The sequence below is a fragment of the Phacochoerus africanus genome, chromosome 7 (assembly GCF_016906955.1).
Source record: "Phacochoerus africanus isolate WHEZ1 chromosome 7, ROS_Pafr_v1, whole genome shotgun sequence".
Taxonomy (NCBI): Eukaryota; Metazoa; Chordata; class Mammalia; order Artiodactyla; family Suidae; genus Phacochoerus; species Phacochoerus africanus.
This window is the reverse complement of record NC_062550.1, coordinates 34,118,868-34,124,737: the sequence shown is the minus strand read 5'-3', so window position 1 is coordinate 34,124,737 and position 5,870 is coordinate 34,118,868. Positions and strand designations below refer to the sequence as shown.

At 40.6% G+C, this 5,870-nt stretch overlaps 1 pseudogene; it reads right to left on the bottom strand.

Annotated features, from left to right (window-relative positions):
* Positions 1–528: 528 nt before the first annotated feature.
* LOC125130394 (60S ribosomal protein L28-like) lies at positions 529–4,240 on the bottom strand (annotated as a pseudogene).
* Between the last annotated feature and the right edge of the window lie 1,630 nt (positions 4,241–5,870).

Genomic DNA, 5,870 nt, shown 5'->3' with positions numbered 1-5,870 from the left:
TTCCCTCACAGCCCTGCATGTTGTCTGCACAGGGAAAGGAGGATCAATCGTGTCCTCTTATGTTTGCAGCTGCCAGCTGTGCTCTGGTGGCAGCAAAGTCCTAAGCTCTCCGTAGGTTGTAGTTAGATTTCGAGTAGAATTTGGTGAGCCTGCCTCTGGAAGGGTGAATTAAAAGACTCAAGCTACCAGTATAGAGAAATAGAGCAGTTATTAGATTTTTTGTTTTAAAAAAATATTTTATTGAAGTATAGTTGATTTACGATGTTGTGTTAATTTCTGCTTACAGCAAAGTGATTCAGTTTTACATATATATGTGTGTGCATATATTATATATGTATATGCATTCTTTTTCATATTTTGCATTATGGTTTATCACAGGATATTAAATACATTTCCCTGTGCTATACAGCAGGACCTTGTTGTTATTCATTCTATATATAATGGTTTGCATCTGTCAATCCCAAACTCCCAAACCATCCCTCCCCTAACCCCCTTGGCAACACAAGTCTGTTCTCTGTATGTATGAGTCTGTTTCTGTTTCATAGATAAACTCCTTTGTCTCATATTTTAGATTCCACATATAAGTGATATCATATGGTATTGGTCTTTTTCTTTCTGACTTCACTTAATATAATAATTAGTTGTATGCATGTTGCTGCAAATGATGTTATTTCATTCTTTTTTATGGCTGAGTAGTATTCCATTGTATATATGTACCACATCTTCTTTATCCATTCACCTTTCAATGGATTTAGGTTGTCTCCATGTCTTGGCCATTGTGAACAGTGCTATTATAAATCTTTTTGAATTATAGTTTTGTCCAGAGACATGGCCAGGAGTGGGGTTGCTGGCATATGGCATCTTTTTTTTTTAATTTTAATAATGAGTTTAAGTTTTAAAAAACTTAGGACCAAAAGAAAATATTCAGCTGACTGTATTCAGGGAGGGTTCAAGTTTTAATCTGGGAAATCTGAATTGATTTGGTCCTGCTAGCAGGCTTCTCAGATCTCCAATAGGAGGTGGGAAGCAGCACCATGGAAGTTCTAGCTGTTAAAATGGTGCAAGCAGGTGGGGCCCTGCCTAGCAGTCATGGGGACATATTTTCTGGAGCCTATAGCATCACAGTGTTCTGCTTTAGGAAGACACTGCTTTGCCTCCGACACCATAGGGTAGACATCCAGAAAAGACCTCCTACTTCTTGGGTGGGAAACCAGGACTTAAAGGTTTGAGTTACTGAAGGGATTGATGCCTGAATGGAGTCCAGGAACTTGGCCTCTGCCAGTGGACCAGAGAGCACTAAAAGAAGCGGCACCGCAGTCTCTGGGAGTGTTCAAACCCCATTACTCCCTTGCCCCCCATGTAGCAAATATTCACTGGAACATACCCAGGGGGGCTGCATGGTGTTTTCACTTCAGAAGGAACAAGCCTATCTCCAGTGGCCACAAGGAAACCATGTCAAAAATGTTTCAGCAGCTCTTGCTCGGGTGCAGGCTTTCCTCTGTCCTTGGACATATCATCAGCAAATTCAGCATGTGCTATTCAATATCCAGAACCATTAAATCCAAACTCCTGCCCAATGGGGAAATCCCTTCTACAGTCCTGACACTGAATATATCCTGGCACAGAGCAGGCACTACCTCTAGGGTTTGATGGAATAAATAATCTTTACATTGGGTCAAAGGCTTCACAAATAAAAAATGATAGAAATGTAAGCTTGACCAGCTGTTCGTTATTCTGGACTAATATCTGACAGGTAATTATGTTGGATCTGGCTTCCCTTTCTGCTGGGTTTGTTAGCTCCCCCAGGTGGACCTGGGGTATATGTGGAATCACATGTTAATTTTCCTATTTTGTGAAAAGCTTGAACAAAAAGTTTTGTTTGTTTGGGGGACGTTGAAACTAATACCCAAATTAAGCAAGAGCATCACCTATGTATTTTTCTTATGCTTAAAGCTTGTACAGCCAATCTGGCCAGGAGGGGAAAGCTAGGATTGGCAGGTACTGGGGAAGCAGCTTCCTTCTTCTACCTTTTTTCTTCTAAAAGTATGAAAAGTCACTTCATATGCTGGTGGAAAAATGCCTATTTGTCCGTGGGAGAATTTCACAGAAGCCTGTCCCCTGCTGGATAATCAAGACTTGTCTCAGGTAAAACTGCTTTCTAGAAAACGTTTTGCTTTGCGTTAGAGACCTGCATACAGACACACACTTGTGCTCATCAGCTTCCCACCTCCCTAGATCTTTTAAGCACTCATCTCCTGAGTACATGTTGCTGATTCCCATACTGAAAGAAAATGCTTTGAAATTGTTTTTCTTATCAATGGGTGATACATCATGTCACCCATTTAGCCGTGAACACAATGCTACGAGTCAAAGTTCTTCTTTGTTCCAGGTTTTCTACGTTAACGTGGTCTGTGTACTAAAATCCTTGCCAGGGAAGGGAGAGCCAGATTTGTGGCACGGCCCATAACACGCATACATTACTGAGACCACACACAGATCAAAGAGATAAAGGCACACATTGCTTTTGAGCAGTCACCCGTGTGCCAGAAATGAGGTTTCACCTATGATAGACAAGAATTTAAGGGTTTGAGCTCAGGGCACCAAGAATTTCTTTTTCTGTTCTAGTCTGTCTTTGAAAAGGAGAGTGGGACAACATTTTTTACCATTTTGATTGTCCTAGTAGCACTATATACAACCAAAAAAGAAAGAGGAGTTCCCTTGTGGCACAGTGGGTTAAGGACCTGGTGTTGTCACTGCAGCAGCTGGGGCGTGATTTCCATCCCTGGCCCAGGAATTTCTACATGCTGCAGGTGTGGCCAAAAAAAGGATTTCCCCTCACAGCACAGCGGAAATGAATCTGACTAACATCCATGAGGATGCAGGTTCAATCCCTGGCCTCACTCAGTGGGTTAACGATTGAGTATTGCCTTGAGCTGTGGTGTAGGCTAGCTGCTACAGCTCTGATTTGACCGCTAGCCCAGGAACCTCCATATGCTGCGAGTGCAGCTCTTAAAAAAAAAAAAAAAAAAGACGTAAAGAAAGAAGAAGAAATAAAGAGCATCTCCCTCCCAAAAGTCACTGTTTTGAGGAGTGGAGCAGCATGATGCAGGGCTAAGATCCATGGCTCTGGAACCACCCTGCTTGCCTCCTTTCTGGATGATCTGCCCTTTAATTTTGGGCCTCAGTTTCCTGTAAAACAGGAATCATCACTGTACCTACCTCATAAGATTGTCATGAGAATTAACCAAGATAATATGAGTGCTCAGCACAGTACTTAGACCCTAGGAAGGATTCAGTTGTGTGCTATGAGTGCCGTGAAATCTTACCTTGATTCTGTTAACATGCTTCCAAAATTATATTGCATAAAATATGGGGTTGGTTTACTCCAGCATTACTAAATAATATATTATCAGCTGATATGTGCTGTTGCAAAAAGTACCAAGAAAACTAGATAGTACAACTGAACATTCACTCAAATAAGAAGGTCCCTGAAGAGGTTGCCTCTTGAATATATCCTCTTTTAGAAAATTAAAGTTTACCCATCCACCCACCTCCCAGCCTCTTATAGGGTTGGGTTGTAGTATAGGTTTAAGCACAGTGTGTTTGGATTGGTATAACCGGAGGGGAAACATTATGGAATGCCTTACTTGTTTTTAAGGTGGTAAGGTGGATATCTCAAACCTGATTTTAACCTAATAGTTGGCTCTTTTTTTATATACACATGCATTATTTTATTTACACAAATGTTTTGTTCCTTTCATCCAACATTTTCAGGATCCAGTCTTCTTTTTTTTGGAAGGAGAGGAGACTGACGTCTTTATTGCTTTGGGGAAGGGGATGGCTCAGGAGCTCTTGGTGGGGTGGTTGGCTTCCCCTTCACGGGCTTCTGGCTGCCAGGATCGCGATGGCTCTGCGGATGGCGGCCATGTGCAAATCCAGGCGGTACTTGTTCTTTAGGATCTTGCGCCGGATGCTGCTAAGAGTGGCTTGGACGTTTTTGTTGATGGCTCACGTAGGAAGTGGCTGGCTTTCGCTGGCCGGATCCCTGCTTCATCATCCCACGATCCCTTTTGTCATCCGCTGGCTCCACGCCCACAGTCGTGTGGTGAATCAGCCCATTGTAGCAGAAGGAGTTTCGGGCCTTCAGGTTGTTGGGTTCCATGTTGTAGGTCTGTTTGTTCCTCTTGATTAGGAAGCTAGAGCAGATCTGCACCACCATCCACTGCAGATGCGCGAACATGACGGCAGCTCCTCTCATTGCAGGGGCTGGAGCCGGAAAGAGACAGTAATTTTTTCTAAATGAGCAATATGTTTTTTTAACTTTAGATTTATTTTTTAATTTATTTAAAAAAGTATGAATTCTTAATATTCCTTTCTATTATGGTTTATCACAGGATGTTGAATGTAATTCTCTGTGCTATACAGTAGAACCTTGTTGTTTTCCATTCTCTATGTAATGGTTTGCATCTGCTAACCCCAAACTCCTAATCCATGCCTCCTCTTCTACCCCACCCCTTTGGCAACCATAAGCCTGTCTTTCCATGTCTCTGAGTCTATTTCTATTTCAGAGAGAAGTTCATTTGTGTCATATTTTAGATTCTGCTTAGAAGTGATTTTATATGGTATTTGGCTTTCTCTTTCTGACTTAATTACTTCACTTAGTATGATAATCTCTAGGTCCATCCGTATTGCTGCAAATGACATTATTTCATTCTCTTTTTTGTCTGTGTGGTATTCCATTGTATTCATGTATCACATCTTTATCCATTCATCTGTTAATGGACATTTAGGTTGTTTCAACCATGTCTTGGCTCTCATGAATAGTGCTGCTATGACCATAGGGGTGCATGTATCTTTTTAAATTATAGTTTTGTGGGATATATGCCCAGGAGTGGAATTACTGGATCCTATGGCAATACTATTTTTAGCTCTTTGAGGAACCTCCATACTGTTTGCCATAGTGGCTTCACCAAAGTACAGGCCGACCAACAGTTTAGGAGGGTTCCCTTTTCTGCACACACTCAATAGCATTTGTTATTTGTAGACTTTTTAATGATGGCCATTCTGACCTGTGTGAAGTGGTACCTCATTGTCATTTTGATTTGCATTTCTCTATTAGTGATGTTGAGTATCTTTTCTTGTGCCATGTTGACCTGCTGTATGTCTTCTTTGGAGAAATGTCTATTTAGGTCTTCTTCCCATTTTTCAGTTGGGTTTTTTGTTGTTGTTGAGTTGTATGAGCTATTTGTATATTTTGGAGTTAAGCTCTTGTTGGTTACATCATTTACAAATATTTTCTTCTATTCCATAGATTGTTTTATTTATGGTTTCCTTTGCTGTGTAAAATCTTATAAGTTTGATTAGATCCCATTTGTTTATTTTTGCTTTTATTTCTATTGCCTTGGGAGACTGACCTTGAATAGGTTGGCCTTGACCCTGGATGCACATTAGAATCACCTATGAAGCTTTAAAGACAAAGCTTTAAAGACATTGGTCCCAGCGAAATGTAGTCATCCAGACTTGGAATCAGATCCTGTCTCCACCATTTTTAGATATAGAACATTAGAGAAGCTATTAACCTCTTTCTTTTCTCATCAGTGAGATGGGGTTGTTGTAAGGATTAAAGATAATGTATTGAAAACTCTGAGCATAAATCTTGGCATGTGATAGGTGATCAAAAAATACTATTTGTTAATAACCTATTTTTTTCTAAAGATCTCAACTGCTTGAAATGTCCTTGACCCCCACTAAGCTCAATCATAAAATTTTGTCTTGAAAATGGATAATAACTGGTGCAAACCTCTTACTTTACAAATGCAAAAACTGAGACACAAAAAATTGCTCCAGGTTACACATCTAATAATACACAC